This window comes from Lates calcarifer, linkage group LG17 (genome assembly GCF_001640805.2).
Source record: "Lates calcarifer isolate ASB-BC8 linkage group LG17, TLL_Latcal_v3, whole genome shotgun sequence".
Taxonomy (NCBI): Eukaryota; Metazoa; Chordata; class Actinopteri; family Centropomidae; genus Lates; species Lates calcarifer.
The window spans coordinates 2,083,100-2,101,334 of record NC_066849.1 but is presented as its reverse complement, the minus strand read 5'-3'; the positions used below and the strand labels follow the sequence as shown (position 1 = coordinate 2,101,334).

The following is an 18,235-nucleotide window of genomic DNA, read 5'->3' as shown; positions in this document are numbered from 1 at the left end:
CTTTCATGTAACAGAGTCACAGTAGATTCTGTGCTTGTTTGCCTGTTAGCCTGTGGATATTACTCCTGACTGCTGCCTTACTCTCTGCTAGTATTCACTAAATAAAGAAAAACTAGCAAAAGTGTCTAATGCATTAAGGCTGCAACATCTTAGAGATGGTAAGGGGTACAAGTTACAGAGTGTAAATGAATATTGGGATGGCAGTTGTTTTTGACTGCCTGTTTGTATATAATGTGCTATATCATATATAATATCATATATATCTATGGCACCGACCGAAATGCTTCAATACTACCTGGTATCTGTCGATACTACCTGGTATCGACAGATAGATACCAGGTAGTAGCAGAAAGTTGTTCCGCGTTCAACTGCACAAAGATTTAAAGGTCTTTAGTACGCAGCAGTGAGCCTTAGACAGTGACCTGTCACTTGTTCTTTTGCACTCATAGTTCTTTTGCACTGAAAATTATTTGTTGTATATTTTTTTATGTTAGAAAGCTGCTTTGAGTGGAAAAATGCCAAAGCTGAAAAATAAAACTAATGTAATTTTCTTTGTTAGAATTGATTTTACCCAGCCCTATATAGATCATATCATATATCATTTTAAAAATATATATATTATGTCAAAATTAAGAAAAAAAGGCTTAAAAATACTTATTTCTTATTTCTGAAATTACATAGTAAATATACATTGGTAACATTTTGTTTATTTATACTGACACATTCATCACATTAAAAAAAAAAATGTTGATCATGATCTTCATGGGGCATACAACTTAATATTTCTGGGAGAATAATGAAGCATTTTGTTTTACCTCTACATGGTACCAGCATGCCATGGTAGTCAGCCGTGCACTCTTGTGGCCTGACAACACCCAATACATCAAATACTTGATAGTTTTCAGGTCCCCACTCATTATATACCAAGGAAAAGCAACAATATCTACTTATTTAGAGCTGATGACCTTAATTTAGACATAGTAAATGTTGAGTTATCTGGGAGATTCCCATGTTTGACCACTAAACATAGCAACCTCTGTAAAGGATACATGAGAACAACTTTGTAAAACTTACACTACCTTGGTCAAAACTCAATTCTGATAGCAAACTCAATAGTACCAAGTGTCACTTCCAAGATCAATTTATTTGTTAGCTGAGCCATTAGTGTCTGTGATGGTGCCAGTTGTGGTTGCGAGACTTGAGATGCAAATGCAGAGCCTCTATCATTACCACTCTGGATCTCCAGCACAGGTAGCACTTTTACTCATGGTGTAGCTATTTTAGAGGTAAAACAATTACGATTAATCTCTTTCCCTCTCCTCTTTATCTTGTATTTTCCTTCTTTGTGTTCTTCTTCACATCTCTAACTGCCCTCCTACTGCTCTCTTCTTTCTCTACATTCCCATCTCTAATTATTCCTATATTTCGCTCTTTGGAAACTGAACTCCATCTCTGCCCCTCAGGGATTGTGAAACATTAGAGTGCTGCAGTGCAGGCAGCTCCTGAGTTTCAGCCCTAACTCTTAGATAGTTAGTGGTTTTAAAGCAGCAATATTAAAAGGGAATACATTTAGTCCAGCAAAGAGAGGTAAATTCAAGATATCTGTGCTTAGTGAGATGTATTCTGTTCAGAATTTCCAAGTGCTCTCTCTTTTGCTTTTAGCTGAATACCACTAGTGGCCCTAAAAAGAATGGTATCCTGAGGTGACATTGATCTGCAGTCAATGTAATTATCTTTCAGATAAATAACTCATGTGGCCAAACATTTGATGGCACAAAGTGGCAGCAACAGGTACCCAGTAAGTAACATGACGCATACACTGGAATAACTAGATATTTCCATATTTGTGTATGAAGATCATCCTCAAGAGACTGTCACCATGAATGCCATGAGAAAGCTCATGTGACTGATAAGGAAACCAAAGTATAAGTAATGGTACGTGTATTTTTAGGTAGGTCTTTTGGATCATGACACAGAAACTGCTGCACTGTGCATCCAGTACCCACAGGCTCTTAAGAAAATAATTTGTGCTGATTAGCATGGATTGGTAATTCTTCTGTCTTATATGAGGCTTATATGTAAAATCAGATTTTTCTGGTGGTTGGCTGTATAAATGTTATTAACTCAAGCTATTCACCTTTTATTTGCACCCCTGCATCCTTATTCATACCTCAAGGATGAGCTTGTCCAGGAACGGTCCAGTGAACATGATGTGATCTTGGCTCACTGAACTGAACTGCCAAGTCATTAGATCTCAGTCCGAGTGAGCATCTGTGAGAAACATTGGAACAAGGTTTTTCATAGTAGGGATCCACTTCCAGGCCAAAATGACACCGCTGTTGGAAGCATCTAACCTGTTGGTCAGCTACTCTGCAGAACACATCTGACACCTTGAAAAGTCAATGGCTTGACAAACTGTGGTGCTTCAGAGAGTGGGAGGAGAGGTGGGGGTGGGCTTTATACCATGGTTCCTCTATTATTTTGCACATTGCATGTACACTAATATAGCAGTATGGCCTCATAGCCCACTTCAAGTAATTTCATCAACCTTGTTAAAATCTCAGTCTCTGAAAACAGAAGGTGACTGCAAAGGCTGATACCTCATCATCAATACTAATTACCACCCAATGAGAGAGTAATTGGTGGAAATGAATGTGAAACAGCTAATTTACATATTCATAATAAATGCTACACCACATAAACACAGCTGTGAACAAATAAGAGAGAAGTGAGTGAGCAATGACTAATGGACATGAAAGACTATTAAAAAAATACTTTAATTAGAGTGTGTAGAATTGCCATTGAGCCATACTGTGAGGTTATGGTTTATATATGGTATACTTTTTAGTACACAGCAGTTCCTCTCACACTCTCTGTCACTTATGAGTCTTATCTACAAGTTTACCAAAGCCCTAAGTGGAAACACCAAATATTAAAAAACAAAAACCAAAATGTTAGTAAAAATTTCAATACTACACTGAGCTGGGCATGTTGACATATCATTACATTGGATAAAGGCTGATGGAACTAGATTTTATGTTGCAGCAGCAGCTTCAGCATCTTTGATTACAGCCAAAGCATTTATGTTATGCCCAAACTCACTATTACACACACACACACACAAAACAAAATGAAATAATAAATATTGTGGGCATTACATAACCACAGCATCTCTGGTTGAAGTCCCAATAGGGGTGCTTGTTGCAGCCACCTTCTCTATTACTGTAGCAGTTGACGGAAAAATGTAAAGGACACATGGTTCAGATGAGTCAAAGTCATTCCATATGAAAAGAGAAACTGCAAATGTCATCTTATATGGGCAGCATCAATGAGAGGAGGTGGGTCCCAAGTTGCACAGGGCCCTGGCGAGACTGTTTTCTGCATGTCATTTCTCTACTTTCTTTGCCCACATTTCCTGTCTGTCTCTACTGCTGTTATCAAATAAAGGCATAAACATGCTTAAAAAGAAAAAGGAAATCTCTGAGGCTGCCTGACTCTACAGTGGTTCAGTGACTCTGCAGTAGTTTGTAGGAGAGAGACTGGAGGGAAATTCACTTTCAGCTCAGTCTACACAGGTTTAAAATCCCTAAGAATTACATCTGTATTAGACTATTTTTGCACTTTTACATCCAGGCCAGGAAGTAATGTGTGCCAGTATACATAATCAAAACTGCTTGCACAGTATTCAAATAGCTTTGGAAACATCCTTCCCCACTTTTCGCTTTCCTTTCCTTTCAGATTAAGGGGTCTGTGTCCAAACATTTCTGTAACTTTCTGAAACCAAAGACATGACATTCACATCCACTTCACGCTATGATTGACCGGCTGTGCAAAGGTGAGAGAGGAGCCAGGGTTTCAAATTCTCCTTCCAGCTCTCTTTTGTCATTCTTGACAGAGCGGTTTCTGTCACTTTTTGTGTGAACAACTAAGTGTAACACTACAAATGTCTTCCAGACCATACTGTCTGACCCCCCCCCCGGCCGGCTGTCAGCTTTTCACCTTCCCTCTGAGTGACAGTGTTCAGATCAGCTCTGAATACTTTTGATCTTTGATGCGGTCAGACAAAACATTGTAAGAAGTATTTACGATTGAGTTGTTGTGGCAGATATACCATGTCTAACTTTCACACACAGTACCAGTGTTTACACATACATACACATACATACATCATAATCAAGGGTTTTGCAGAGCTTTCCATTATCAATGTTGTTATCTGGAGATAGAGTCTAAACATACCTTTAGGGTAAAAAACTATACATAGTACTACTATTAGTACTTTTCTGAAGTACTGTGACCTCATATATCCTTCACTGGAGATGTAAATTCTTACCAAATTGATGGTTGTTATTTTTCCATTTTGATGCATCTATGCAGTCTAATAACTAAGACAAATTTCTCCTAAGAGAGACAATAACAGCTGTTTCTTTCTTTTTTTTTTTTAACTTGTTCTAACAATGGCTGTCAGCATCTCTAATGTCACTGTAAACTAAAAAGCCTCTTGGGCTTACAGTTTAATTCTACCAAGACCACATCTGCACAGCAGCGTCAAACACTGAGGTGCATGGGGGAATGGTTTGACACTCCCATCTGACTCAAGCCTAATGGGGCAGCAGGGTCATGCTGTTTAATGGCAGTTAGCTTGCTGAGTGACAGCACTGCACCAGGCCAGGGGCTCAGCTGTCACGGATCGCAGGTGTGCTGCTGAGTTATGTGTCATTGTAGGATGCGATAAGGTCGAGAAGAGACTGGGTAGGAAAGGGAGATAGAGGAGAAAAAATGATACAAAAACATAAATAGAAACAGAGCAGAGTGTGTAAAGAGAGGAAAGAGTGCTGAGAGAGCCCAGCAAGCTTTTGGCTGAGGGTGACATACAGGAGGTGGACAAATCCAACCAAAAAGTTCAACACAAACAAGTACAAAACTGTGACAAGATGATGTCATATTGATATTCAACATGAACACCTTTAAACTGTTTGTTCTGATCTGTATATTTGAACATGAAACTGATATACATAGAATTCATTGACTGAATATTTTCTGTGGACTGACACAACCATATGAACCAAAGTAAAAAGAGTGATTCTGAGAAAGGGACTCTGCCAGCCTTGACGCTGCTGATGCCCTTGTGTGCAATTTAAGAGGGAAATGTCAGCCATAATTATAATGCAAAGCTAACCTTTTGTGAGGAAGATTACTGCATTGATATGTTGTAGCTTGTCATACATGGTGACAAAGAATGCTTTCTTGACAATTCTTGGTCATTCTGGTGAGGGAAATAGCTTTGCCTGTGCCAATACTGACATAAGAAAGGCTTCTTTAGGTGGTGAGGACAATAGTCTGTATAAAATATATGAAAAATCTGTTTTCTCACAACATGAAATGGGTGAAAAATATATAACAATAACGTAGATCTGCAATGCTGCAGAGAGAGACAGAGAGATCGCTCATATACCAAAAAGTTTTATGTATTTTGCACATCATACATGTTGGCTAGTCTCTATTCGCTGGTTTGTTTGTTAGCTACACCTGCTTAGCAAGCTAGGTAATATGGTAACAGGCTGATCTCCAGTCAGCTAACAATTTGGCCAAGTAGGTAGCTTGCCATGAAGGCAATACGACCAGCAGATGTTCAACTAAATTGCAACAAATTTTAAATTTCAGAGGGACTCATGCAGACTTAAAAAAGTAATTCTTTTAAGTAATCTATGGATTTTAGGAATGTGACTGTATTATTTTTACACCTATTTAAACTGTAATTCTAACTAAATACAGCTACTCATATTTTGTATTCTAAATATGTAACTCTGTTAAATGTATTCTGTTACTCCCCAACACAGTTTGTATTTACTGCTTGACTATGCATATGGCGAAATACATAGTGAGACAACGATTATGTAGATGTTTCAAAGTAACGTTACAACTTTTACTGTCTATAAATACATTATCCACCATTAAGTCCACAGATGCTCTATGTGAAATTTTGGTTTCTTACAAGCTCCCAAAAATCATGTTTTCTTTCCTGCATAGCATGCCATGGAGAGGCAAAGGGGGAATCGTTATTTCATATATTAGAGAACTTGGGGAATAAACTGCATATTTGCATAGAAGGATTTGGTGACTGACAAGTGTAGCATTGCCATGGCCAAAATGCACACAAAACTATCCCACAGTACAAAAGATGGCCCACTGTGTTACAAAATATATGGTTCCTTTGCATAAAGTCAAAGGTAGAAGCTTATGTGCTTATAAGGAAAGAAGTTAACTATGACCCCCAAGAAGCTCTGCAGAAAGGAAACACCCAATGACCTGACTCAAGACTCTGTTGTCCCAGCTGCTAATGGTAGAAGTAGACACTGGGTAGTTCCCAATTAAAACATTCAGCAGTTAAAATTTAATCAAGTTAAATTTAATTAAGTTCACTTACTGATTCTAGGTCAATTCTGATCATTTTAAACACTACAACAAAGTATTCTGAATCTACAAATTGTGTTCTGTGAACTTAGCATTAGTCTTCATACTTGCCTGCTTGTTGACAATTTTAGCCAAACAAACCAAGTGCTTGGATGCTAACTACTAACATGCAGCACATAGTGCTGTCTCATCGATGTGACTGACTGTGAGATTGTGAGATTGACATTTCACTCATGCCCATCAGAAACCCCCTTTTCTTCAACAGTCCCATCTCACTCCACTGATGTTGGTGCTAGCACATCCGATTGTTTTCCATCCCCAACACCTTTCACTAGTTCATCTCCCTATTGAGACTGATATAACAAATAGGGTTATTCATCCACTTTGCACCATCAAGAAGGGTAACAAAAATGATCATGAGGTACATAATTTCTACCACTGTCCCACCAACAGCTACTGCCTCTGCATCTACAGCCCCAGGCACAATTACACTTAACATTTTCCTTTTCAGTGTGAGATCTCTCACCAGGTTGATAATTCATGAATTATTCTCAGTTAAGTGGATGGTAGGGTCAGGCTTTTGGTGTCAATCACATGAATACATAAAGCCAACCTGCCTTGTGTCAAAAGTCCAGGCTACTAGTAATGATGTAATGGTGTTTTCTTGGCACATTTTGGGACCCTTAATCCCAACCAATCATGGTTTGAATGCTAGAGCCCATCAGAGTATTGTTGATGATTATATGCATCCCTTTAACACAACAATTTATCCTCCAATGATTACTTCTAGCAAAGTAACCATGTCACAAAGCAAAAGTCATGTGTATCTCTGAGCTGTTGTAAAGGACTATACTGTGGTGACTATAAATTTGTTAAGTCTAAGGATTGTAGAAATGGTAGCTGCAGCTTCAGTCTGACACCAGAGACAATCTGTGTGCCCATTTGTGTCAAAGCAGTGTTGTGCAACACAGTGAAACTGTTGCCTCGAGCAAAGAAAATATCAACTTCCAGGTGCAAACAACACTTCATGGGGTTGTAGTAAATCTGTCTCTGTGCAGAACTATTTGGTCCTTCAGGTCCATCAATCAGGAGCCTCTGGGGCATTTAAAGGTCCAGGTTAAGTCTGATAGATGACAGTTTTTTTTTTTTTTTTTTCGTTTTTTTTTTTCTTTTGTTGTTGTTGTTGTTGTTGTTGTGGCTGCAGCCAGACTAGGTTAGAACTTATTTTACCTTCTTATTTTGTCCTGCAAGTTCTTCTGGGCTGTGATGTTACTGTTTCTCATTATGACTATATTTTGTACATTAGATGGTCTTTTTACAGACCATATTCTTAAAGTCATCTGGGTTACAACTTGCCTAGTATTTGTATTGATGTTCTTGCTTTAAAATGTTTAAATATGGAAATTACAAGCCAAAATTAGAAGCTGTTCACCACTGTAAACTGAAGGTCATGAGGTTGAGAATGTATGAAAGTGAATGACAATGAATAAAATTGTCATTCACATTTAACTCATATTTGAACAGTCATTCAGCTAATTACAGTGACTGCCTCTCAGTATTTGATAGTGTTGTCATAGTAGATCTTATTAGTGCAGCTCATGAAGCTCAGACAGCACAGATGTTACCCTGGTATCCTTTTGCTCGATATGCATTATTTAAGAGCATCCGCTTTTAGCATAAGTTGTACATTGGTTACATCACCAACTATTGAGCCAGCCAACTCTGTCTCTTAGAAATTATGTTCATATGCATCTAATTTGCAACAGTATATATATATATATATATATATATATATATATAATTATGACCAGATTATATTTTCTATTGATGTAATGAGGATATATTGTTAATGTACTCTACATATTTGGCTAATCTCAAAGGTGTTGATTCTTGACATATCAGTAAAATGTTCATAGACAACATATTGTTTTCCACCTACATATCTGATCTTGCAGCACAATATCTGCCATTAACTCAGCATCATTAAACGTCTTTATGGTTACATTTAGGTATTCACAGCTCACAATAAAGTTAAGGTAAGATTATGATTATAAAAAGTGACTTCATACACAATGGGGGGTTTTTTGTTGTTGTTTTTTTGTTTTGTTTTGTTTTTGTTTTTTCTCACATTTAAACCAAACCATAATTTTTCCCTACCCTGAACCAAAGTGTGTTTGTTGCCTGAATCTATCCACAGATGGGACTGTGGATGTGAACTCCAGTTTCTGATGTGACATGTTGGCGCCTTGTATGCTGCCCATCCAACCCAGTCATCTCTTGGGGACTCTGCTGCTGTTAATGAAACCTTGGGTTCTGAAATTCATCTGGACATACCACCCAGCTTAACATTTCTGAAGACCAAGCACAACAGCCCATGGTAGACATGCTCCTCAACAGCAGCGGCCTTGCCATGCATGACAATGTGCACTACCACACCACAAAAACTGCTCAGAAATGGCTCAAGGAACATGACAAAGAGCCCAAGGTGTTGACCTCACCTCCAAACCCCCCAGATCCCAATCTGATTGAGCATCTGTGGGATGCATCAGAACAAGCCAGATGTTGGAGGCCCCACCGTGCAACTCACAGAACCCAAAAGATCCCCTGCCAGTTTCCCAGTGCCAGATACCACAGGACACCCCCAAGCTTCAACAGGTCACAACTGTATTAGCAGGACAAGGGGGACCTACAATATTATGCATAAGGTTGGTTTTAATGTTGTGGTTGATCTGTGTAATAGGGAAAACAGCTTGGTAGCATGAACATAAATTCTAGGAGACAGGGTTTAGCCAGCCCAACATCACTTCCACTGAACTCATCCCATTAAGAACCATGCATCAGTATGGACCAGGTTATTTATTGTAGAGGGGGCTCCATCTTGCATTTAACTACCGTGAACCTACTTATCAACTGTCTTGTCAAATCATCTGTTGACCCACCAATCTCTTTTGTTCAGATCCATTTTCCTCACTTAACACTTTTTTTATATTACTCAACCCCTTTATAAACATCACTTCCATTAAACAAGTTCACTGCACTTATGCACTTATTCAGCACCTCATTCATATGAGAAGGGGACTCGCACCCACCACATGCTCTGACCATCACCATTACTCCTTATCCATGTTGTAGTAAAGAAAAAATATGTTTGTGAGGAAAAACACATTGCTTTGCAAATCATATAAGGTGTTGCTTTCAGTATTGTTTTAAGGGTTTTAGTTACAGGATAAGTAATTCAAAGTAAAATGTTATTTTATTTTTCACTTATATCTGTTTTAAGTTCAAACAAAAAGTGCAGGGACTTCCCAGGGTCAGCAGCATCACATGCACAGCTTTCACTGCTGATTGGCTGTTGTCATGGCTCTGTGTGTAACCAATCAGATGGTGCTGTGGGCGGGACAATGTTGGAGACAGAGTAGTGACTGCAGACAGAGAGGCGTGGCTGCATTAGAGCAAAAATAACTGAGTTTTAAATTGATCTCTTATCGGCAGGCGGATTAAAAAAAACGGCCAATATGCATCAAAATGCCGAATATCGGCGCTGATAATCAGCCCAGCCGATAATCAGTATATCCCTAATTAAAAGTATAATAAGTTAATATCAATGCATATGACAAATAAAAAAGTAGCAGAGATACAAGATCATGTAGCACTTTGTAATACAAGTCTATAATTATGTAAATCCAGATGCTGAATAGTTAGATGTTTTAACATTTCTTTTAACACAGAAAATATGAAATAAGTTTACTTGGAAACAAGTGATCCTCCAGTCTAAAATCCATTTAAATTTTTTTTTTACCTTATATGCATTCTGTTCACAAAATAGGTTGAAGTATCCTTTAAAGTCAGATTACAGGCCATGATTGCTTGTGTGTGTAACCTAAGTGGTGCATTGGAGCAAGTAATGGGAGACAATGACTGGAGAAATGGATGACTCCTCAAAAGTCACCTTGAATAGAATTCATTATTCACTTACACACACACACACACACACACACAATTGCAGCCTCTCCACACCTGACCAAGGTCTCTTTCAACATTAAGGACACCAAGCATGTTGTACTGTACTTGGTGATATTCATCAGCCATGTCTTCAACCAAACCTGCCCACATCATCCCTATAGATGACAAAGTTGACAGTGATATACTATGTGGCTCTACTGTACCACTTGCTTGTGCATATTTACATATTTCATGTAATTTATATGTGAGCCTCACATTTTCAGGCCAGTCACTGTTTATCTAAGATGTCTTAATTGAAGCACTAGATAATCGGCTCTGTAGATGTAGTCTGATAGACAGCACAGCCCAGTGGTTTTGGACATTTAAGGTGTTTAGATACTTTTGCAAGAGACTGTATGAGCCCCAAAGAACCTCACTATTTTTCTCAGAAATAGTCACTTTGCATTACACTGTAATGAAATATGCTACATGGAAAGGCATTGAAATAATGCATCCAGACTAATGGGTGATACATGGAAAAAAAAATGTTACATAGATTGTATCAATAATTTGGCAATCACAATACTCTGATATCTCATGCCATGTTTTCAAGTATCTGTGTATCTGTTGTACTCCTCTAACCTTAAACCCACCATATTTTTCATGATTTGAGATCTAGCAGAAATCATTGCACTGCTAGTGGCCACAAGTTCAAACCACATTCCCACTGAGCTCTATATGGTCATGTTTTCTCTTCTTTTTAATTCTGGAAAACAATTAGCTAAATGAGGTTATGGATATTTGTGATTACAATGAAACCACAGTGGTTCTGTCCCTGCATGTTTGCAAGCCTCACACCCACTTAAGAGGTGGCCTTAAGGCTACGAGTTAACCCCTCATTGCTCTGATAGAGCTATTCAACAGGCTCAGTAAAGGACTGGGTTTGTGTGGGCGGCTCCCAAGTTTGTAAGTGAATCAGTCTAACCCAGAGTCCCCCTGGAACACCACTCACAGGCTGTGATATCCCTGGTGTATTTGTTTGATTGGTTAGAAGCTTAAAAGCTGACAGCACTTATATTTGGACTTGTTTGCCTTTGAGACAACAGATATTCAAAGTGAAAAACACCACATCAAACCAAAAAAAACATCAACCTTGCTTGGTACTGATTAGAGAATAACCTCAGTAAAATCACTTAGAAGCTATAAAAACTGTCCCCATCAACAGCTCTTTGGCTTTGCTCTTTTAAAATGCAGCAGCGACAGACACTGGTGCCAATTCTATTCAACACAAAGCTTTACTTCTTGTTATTCATTGTCATTGCCTAATGGAAGGTTGGCTACAGAGAGCACAACAGGTGTCCCACTCAGACACACACATAAACACGCACACACACACACAAAGTCTAGGAAACCTGCTGGCTGCGGTCCACTGATTCCTCAGTGAGCGACATGCATCATTAACAGCTTTAAAACTGCAGAGGCGTCCTGCCTTCAGGATCTTCTAACAGGCTGTCCGTTTCCCCCTCCTTACAACATCCCACCCACTACACACACAGTCTTTAAAGTGCTACTAAAGAGGCTTAACAACCCATTCCAAAAACCCTGCATGGGGTATTTGTTCTCCATAAGGGGGAAAAAAAAAAAAAAAGAGAGACGACATGCTATAAGCCACACATGGTATTGAGTGTCCTCATGGAGCATATGCCAGTTGCTGTGCTGACATGATTCGGGGCAGCAGCAGGTGAGTAAATGCATTTTCTCTATAACACACTTGTTTTCCAATAATTGTTCAAAGAAATGTGAGAATTGTTGAAGTGGATAAAAAGCAGTGTCTTGTAGCAACTTATTGGTCTTGTCTTTGAAACGATAACATTAGCAAAGTGATGGAAGTAAATCCTTATTGAAAAAGACAATTCTGGTGGTGTTTTTCAACATCAAAACAAGCATTTGGTTGGTTCAGCGGGGTCGACGTACTGTAAGCTGACTGATCCTTGTAACGTGCCATTAAAACGTCACACAATAACATACAGACTGCCCTATATCTGATGATGGAACATTGAAGAAGTGTCGGCGTTTGATTTTGATATGGTGTGGCTGCATGCTGAGGATGTGTTGGTATGGTGGAGACTAAAGGCTGTAGTAGGTATTATGGGATATATATATAGGTTTGTGTATATATAGTGAGGCACACACAAAGTCACTGGCATGTTTCTAAAATGATGCTGCTAATAATGGCACTGAAGTGAAATCCTCGTAACGGCACTGGAATTGAATCCATGAGATTAAACATGCCTTAAAGCGATTAAAAACTGTTTGGTGGGCACAAACCGATAAAACAAGCAAATACTGAGTAGCATCTAAAATGGCTTCGCCACTGACAGCAATGAATTGCACAGTAAAATTAATGACGTGTTTAAAGGAATGTTTTGTCATTTTTAGTAATTCGAAAGACCTACGAAATGTAAACATTGCGTATCGTGTACAAATCTGAAATTCTGTTTGTCAGATGAATCTGATCACAAAAAGGCTACTCTGATTATTTTTACGGAATATTCAACGATTATTCTGAGTATTTAGCGAAACATTTTTGCATTTCATGGATCGAAATTACATGTTAAAGGTTTAAGTCAATACTTTCGCAGTGATAATGCTGGTAAACCATATTATTGCCAGTACAGATGTATAATGCTAGAAATTATCCTATGCACAAACTAAATCTTACAGTAAAATAAAAAAGCCGTCATACAGTGCCACAAAGAAAATGCAGAAATATCCAAAGATTCCAATCCCGAAATACTGAAAGCAAAGCGGCATTTCCTCCAAAAATCACAGAATGAAATGATTTCGCCGAACATACGAAATCAAAAAGGCACAGTGTATCTTTAATTCGCTGCCTTTGTGGCAACGGCAGCAATAGCGAGGGCATCCCAGGCGAACCACAAAGCCAAGGGTTAAAGACGATACCATGCTGACTCTCCCTAAATGACATGCCACGCCATTTTACCAGCTCTTTATTTCCCCGTCATTGCAAACCAGCTCCAACTTCCTGCTCGCTTGCATGCCGTTCATGGACAAGGATGAGAGAAACAGAACAGGGAAAAAAAAGGAGGAATCAGTGTTTCAACAACATTAAGGGAAGGTTATTGTCTGTGGGCTTACCCTGGGAGAGATGCAGAGGGCCTGAACCTGCCAGAACCTATCCACAGCGACCGGGAGCGGGACCTGCGAGAGACCAGAACAACAAAGACAGTTTGTGACAAAGCTGAGGCGCCGCAGTCCGAGAGGAGTGAAATCAAATGTGACATTTTTCATTTATTTGTAAATGCCTCCTTGGCGGCACACTCACTCGAAACGACAGTTGGGCTCTTACCAAGTTAAAGGGAGCTGATGGTAGAATAGAGGGATCCTGACAGAGGTTGTAATGAGATGCCGCATTAGGGCCGTTCTCTCATCCACTCTCCCCTCTCTCGCCCAGGAGCACGCCCTTCACTTCCAATCTACTACCTCAACCATTTGGAAACGGTTAACCCCATGAAAAACTACACTAACCCTCTTTGGAGCTCTGATAAAACATTCTTTGTGGGTTTATTTTGCGAGAGATGCCTTTGATGCTACAAATACCTCTGTCAAAAGAATTTTGGAGCATTTGAGGCCAAGGAAAGGCTGGAAAATGATTCACAATGTGCATCACTCACCCATCAAAACAGAACAGGAGCATCATTTTAGGCTGTAAATCACTGAATTTCAGTGATGGAAAGTAACCAAGTATATTTACTCAAGTAATGTACTTAATTACAAATGTGTGTTTTAGCACTTTGACTAGTATTTCCATGTATACTTCTACTTGAATATAGGCCACTGGGAAATGCTCTACTTTTTAGCCCTATACTTGCTAGTTACTTCTCCAGGCTTTCATACACTGCAGAATATTTTTTTCTAAGAGAGAGAGATGCTTTTTAGATTAAGATTAGTTTTAAATTCTAGTCTGACTTGTTTTGTGTATAGATTGGATAATCTATAAGGGACATGCCTGTTGGAGATTTTACCAGGAGCCGAATTATCTGCAGAGGTCTTCTCCTCTCCAAAACTAACTGACCAGGTGATAAAATGTGGTCAAAACACTGAATAAAGCAGTTTCATGTTAAAAATCTATGTTTCTCTGTAGTAGTTCAGCACATCACAGTAGGGTTAAGCTACCGCTAATTTTTTGCTCAGCTTGTTTCTCTCATAATATCCAACATCCTGACTAAAATCCTCCATCCAGTTAAAATATATAGTCGTAAATGACCATGATCTAATAAATGTATCATTAAAATTAAATAACTGTATAAAATATTGATTTTTGAAGCTTCTGGTAGACAACCATGATGCTGCACAACAACACATGCACAAGGGGGATATGACATTATTGACAGGTGACCAAATGAAATGGACTGTTACCTTAGTTAACATTAATGGATTTCTCTAGATTTGAAAACTACGGCTAACATTTGTTGTAGACATGTTAATGTGGAAAAATTATATACAATACTTTTAAATATGAATCTTATGAATATCATATAAATGTGAAAGCTTTAACCACAAAAAGTTGCAATAGCCACACCAAGAGGTCCTCAACATTTGACACACAGGAAATACAAAAACCATTATCATTTAAAATGATTGAACAACCATTAAAAGTAATGATTGAGACATAATTTTCACCCACAAACTAGGTCAAGAGGAAAGAGGTCTCAGTGGAGGAGCTTGCAAGGAAAATGAACTATTACCCTCTACAAGTGTGTATAGTGCCCTCTAAACTGTCCTCACAGATTGAGAGTGTGTGCTATATAGTGGGCAGCATGTGAGCAGTGAGTTATGTACTTCATTAAGCTCAAGTAATTTCCCTCCCAGATATCACATCGCCTTCAAGCCTCTCAGTAATCCATCCTAGCAGCCATCAGCTAAATTTAGCTCTCCGGAGCACAATGCCAAAGCTCGTCATAACAATGTAGGTAAAGGTGTCTGGCTGAGGCAGAGGTGTACAAGGTGTCATTAAAATAGAGAGAAATATTCTGGCCTATATTAAATCAGTGCTGTGGATAAAATCTGTAGATTCTCAGTGGCAACATATTCATCATCTTTACTTTTTAACTTGTTCCTTAATAATTCTACTGCTGTAATTAGGTTCATCATTAGCATGATTCCAATTCTCAGCAGGATTATCCACACTAGAAGACACTGTATTTAAATTTAAATTATATCAGACCTTCAACTGTAAAAAAAAAAAATAATAATAAAATAACTCACATAATCTGCTTCATTCTGTAAAGACAGACTACTCTGAGTGTAGCTTTATAGTGCACCAGCATTGTTGTTGTGAAATCGGAAGATTGGGATAATGCTTACTTAACATAACTTCTACTTTGTACTGAATGCAGTTAGAATAGTTTTGTAAATTCACCAAAGTAAGACAGCATTTCTTTAAGTAGAACAAGTAATAGACTGTACCATATTATAACATTGATATACAATAAGTCCTTAAAGCTGCACTAACCACAATTTGTATATTAAAAATGGATCAAATGGATCTTTTTTTCATCAAGAAAGCTCTAATTATCACACCGTACACTTGATAGACACAGTTGATAGAGAGGTGAGAGTTGTTATTGATTTTTTAGGTAAAATAAATAATAAATAAAAGGTTAGTTTACATATAAAGGGTAAAACTACATTAATTGGGTGTAGGAGTTATCAGCAGCTTTAAGGTTTTTAGATATGTCTGTTCTAAAATTCAAAGCCGTGGTCAGTTTCGTGCATCTTGTCTTGTTTTATGCTAAGACAGAAACAAATTGCAAAATCAATACAATGAAAGCTATAAAGGTCAACAATAAAATATGAACAGATAATAACATCGACTCCACTCATCTAAAAGCTGTCATTAACTTTCACACAGTGCCATGTATAAGCCATAAATCTTCCAATATGACCTACTAATAACTTGTATTAAAAGGGATGATATATGAACTCCTCAGCTTGAAGACACAGGTTGTTCACTCACTTGGATTACTAAACCAACCTGACTCAGTGTGTGAATGGTAAAAGTGTCAGAGTTACTAGATAACTGTAAAACGTACATCACACCCCTGTAAAGTCACTGTCCATCAGGATCTGTGCACTTCTAGGCAATATGCCAGTTCCAACATTAATGTATTTGCCAGCACTGAAATTACACCTATGTCGATATCCACAGGAAGCCTTTACAAAAAACCTGGCAGATATAGTGACTACAAGAGACACTCACAGATGTCTCAGTCACAGCAACTGAATAAAAATAGCCCTGAAATAGCCTGTAACCATGCATTAAGTTCCCCACAGTGGGTGATACTAAGTGGTTATTTTTTACGAGCATTTTGACATCCTGACTTTCAATTTAATGCTTAGAGGGTTTGAGTGAGAGGAGGACTGGGGAGATGTACTCACAATGTGCCTTTGCCATTGCAGGTTAAACACATATTTGTAAGTCATATCTGTAACTTTGGTATTAGTAGAGCTTGAAATCATCAGGTAAAGGCATTAGCAAAAGGTGCTTTCCAAAATGCTGCCTGAGGGTTGGCGCACTGTGCACTCAAGTGCATGAAAATTTGCTTCAGTCCACATTATTTAAAACAAAGGACAGCTCAATATTGCATTTTTTATTGGATAAAAGATAACAAGTTTGGGCCTCCTAGAATTATTAGTGGTGTTTGTTCTTAATAGTTATTTATTCTCTGATATGGTTTATTGAAGTTCACAACTGAGCCAAAAACAGAAATCATAAAATAGGACCAACAGCTGCATGTTCAACGCAGACTTGAGACAGAACAAGGTATATTAACCCTGATACTAGTTTACAGTGTATGACAGATTTGCAAGCATTCTGATTTACTGACAGGGTATATTTATGTAATTTTAATATTTGTGGATATCAGTGGCAGGCTGTGCATTTCACACCTAGGCCTTCACTGGTGTCCCACCTCTTCCCCACCTCTTAATAAGCTACCTTAATAACCTAATGTCACTTCTATAGAAACCATCAACAATATACAGAAACTCAGTTTAACAGAACTTTGCATCACCAAACACTGCAGCCACAGCTCTTCCACACACATCATCTCCAGCAGAAGCATCAACATTAACGAATAAAATGAAAAAAATAAATAAACGTAAACAGTACAATATAGGTAAAAACATTTTACTCACCAAAACTGCTGATTATTTGTAGACAAATCAAAAAACTACTACTGTGTAGCGGACATTCTCAGTCCTAAATCTGAGAAGTGAGAGTGGGTAGAGTCGACTTTTAGCGTTAGCCTCCACAGCGATAGAAAAGGACTCACTGTTGGAACTGAGACACACAGATAACCTCTACAACAGAGCCGCTGAACTCTTCCTCCTCCATCAGCCATTGTGGGTTGAGTTGTGCGAGTAGCTATACATGCAGTTTGCTAGCTCTGACCAGTACGCTCTCTGAGCATCCAATCAATCACAGAGAGATGCAGACGTTAGTGCAAGCCTGCTGGAAGGCCCTGATCGCACCAACTCAATATCTGATTGGTTAAAGGGTTTCAAACAGTTTCATTGCCATTTATTTTGAATTACAGGAGCCTGTACTGTTGATTGTGAAGGCCTCAAAGAAGATTTCTTTTTTTGGCAACACAGGGCTGAAATCTGATTGGATAAAGGCTCTAACATAAATAGACTGTATTGGAAGCAAGGCAACCAGGAGGAAAGCTATGAGATGAAGAGAATAGACTACTGGGAACAATTTAATACATACTATATTCATGGAAAAAACTATATAAAAATATAATTCAGTGATTGTGACAACGTTTGGGCCAGCAGAGAAGGCAGCCTGACAGCC

The 18,235-nt window shown here is 38.4% G+C and overlaps 1 long non-coding RNA gene across 1 annotated transcript in view; it reads right to left on the bottom strand.

Moving 5' to 3' along the window:
• Positions 1 to 13,757, bottom strand: part of LOC108878823 (uncharacterized) — a 44,633-nt gene extending 30,876 nt beyond the window's left edge. Inside the window, exons 1-2 of the long non-coding RNA XR_001960260.2 lie at positions 13,700 to 13,757; positions 13,513 to 13,575 (exon numbers count right to left, since the gene is read on the bottom strand). This is a non-coding gene — a long non-coding RNA (uncharacterized LOC108878823). The remainder of the gene's footprint in view (positions 1 to 13,512; positions 13,576 to 13,699) is intronic.
• Between the last annotated feature and the right edge of the window lie 4,478 nt (positions 13,758 to 18,235).